Raw genomic sequence first — 2,454 nt, forward strand, 5'->3', positions numbered from 1 at the left:
TGAAGGACTTTGGACAGCTAGGAGCAGTGAAGGGGTTCCTGATACAAAATCATGAGGAAATGGGAAAGGACAAAGTTCACTTATTTCAAATCTCTCTCTAGAACTAATTAAGTGAGGTCCTAAGACTCCCAGTCCCAACTCCCTATAGTGCCTTGGACAGTATCTGGTAAATAATAGATACTCAGGGGATTTTAGTATTTAAAGGAGAAGTGAGAAAAGAAGAGAGAAGGATGAAGAAAGAAGAAGTGATAGAAGGGAACAGAAGGAAAGGAATAAGAAAACTGAAGCATTTAATAACAATAAGGATTGGTTCAGGGGCAGAGCGACCCATAAGTCACTTTTGCTGTAAGGAATTGAGGGAAGCAATGGAAGAGACTATAACAGAGTTGCTGAAGCCAGTCATATCAGGAGCTCCAATATCTTGAGGCTATGGAGGTTATATATAATCTGGTGAGGGTGGGGCAGATCAGAAAGAAGCAACAAGGCACAGTGACCTGAATACAGGGCATGATAGGCCATATCCCCAGCTGTGATCAGAGCTGGGTCACAAAACTATAAAGGGCCTCAGGCAAAGGAACTGCCTTCCCTGGCTCAGCTTCCTCCTCCACCTACCAAGCAAAATATGAGCCTTGGTTTCAGTGGAAAGGGGTGGGTGGGTGGATGGGGTGTGTGTGTGTGTGTGTGTGTGTGTGTGTGTGTGTGTGTGTCTTATGTGTAGCAGTGAATGGAGAACTGGACCAGAAGCCAGGGAGTCTAGCTTTTAAGTCTTCCCACAGGCAATTACCAATTATAAGAAAGCAAACCTCTGAGTCCCATCTGCAAAATGGAACATTGAACAAAGCACAGCTGAATAGCACATACGAGTATGGTGGCAAGGCAATGACATCTATGTAGCTGATATTTATTTAATAATTCCTGGTAGTGAAAATGATCAATGCATTCTGCTAGTAACCAAAAGTTAGTAGCTAGATTTTAGTCTACATAAAGGCATCTTGGCAATCTACTTCTAAGAAGCCAAGGACATAGTTCTACTCTGACAAATGTGGGTCACAGTAAGTCAGGATTGATTCAATGACATTGTTGTTATGTGCCATCGAGTCACCTGCAACTCACAGCGACCTTATGTACAACAGCCCTAAACCTTGCTCTATCCTGTGTCAACCTATTGTCTCTGACACACACACTCCCCCATTACTCCAGTCACTGAGTCAATTCATCTTATTTAGGGTCTTCATCTCTTGTTCTATCCCTCCACCCTCCCAAACATGACATCTCTCTTTAAGGACAGTTCCCTCCTTGCAATGTGTCCATAGTACGTCAGATGAAACTTCAGAATCCTTGCCTCTAAAGAGCAATCTGGTCTCACCCTCTCTAGGATGAACTTGTTTGTTCTCCTAACAGTCCATGGTATACTTTTCTCCAGCACCACAGCTAAAAGGCATCAATTCTCCTTCTATCATTCCTAGTCATTGTCCAGCTCTCTGATGCATAGGAAGGAATTTCAAAGACCATGGCCTGGATCAGGCACACCTTAGATTAGGTCTTCAGTATAACACACAGGAGAAATAGAATTCTGAGTTCCAAAGCCAAATTCATTTGTTCTCTGCCTCAAACATCTATAGACATTAGTAAATGACCTTCCCATGGTGAGGGATACACTGTACCCCTGGCTCAGAATAGTAAGAGCTCCACAACTGTACCTTACATAGAGCTTGGAGTAATGGAACCCTGAGAGGAACAAAAGGCAATGCTAAGAAGAGGCCCCTGGGCATTCCGCTACCTTGTCCTCAATCTTATGACCCACCCAGGTTGCCAGATTTTCTTTTTCTAAAAAAAATTTTTTAAATGTTCATTCACTCATTTATTCAAAGTCATGCCCCTTCCCTCCTCCTCCATTCCTCAGTGCATGTCCTATACCAGTGTATTAGTTGCATTACTGATAATGTCATAGTGCCCATTCTTTTAAGAATGACCTTTTTCCCACCTTTTCCCAATGCCATATTTCTTGTCTATCTATTCTTTTCTTATTCTCCCAGCCTCTTTTCCCTCCACTCCATAATTCTCTTAATTTTATAACAGTGGTCTTATACCTTACTTGTCCCTTTTGTGACTAAGTTAATTCACTCAGAGTAATAAATAGTCTCGAGACTCAAGCATTGTTTCACAAGTTCTTCGTTGATTTTTAATGCTGCAAAGTTTTCAAAATTTTCATAATTTTCAATGTTCCACTGTGTGATTGTACAACACTTTCTCTATCCATTCATTTATTGATTGACCCTTGGAACGCTTCTATCCCTTTGATATTGTGAATAACTAACACTGCAATAAACATGAGTGTTCTTAGATATATTTGTATGTTATCTCTCTCTTCTTTGGGATGGATAGATTACTAGTAGTGGAATAGCTGTGTCAAATGGTATTTCTGTTTTCTATCTTCAGAGTACCTTCCATGAT

The sequence above is a fragment of the Elephantulus edwardii genome, unplaced genomic scaffold, assembly GCF_000299155.1.
Source record: "Elephantulus edwardii isolate Elephantulus edwardi_28Jun2011 unplaced genomic scaffold, EleEdw1.0 scaffold00109, whole genome shotgun sequence".
Classification (NCBI taxonomy): domain Eukaryota; kingdom Metazoa; phylum Chordata; class Mammalia; order Macroscelidea; family Macroscelididae; genus Elephantulus; species Elephantulus edwardii.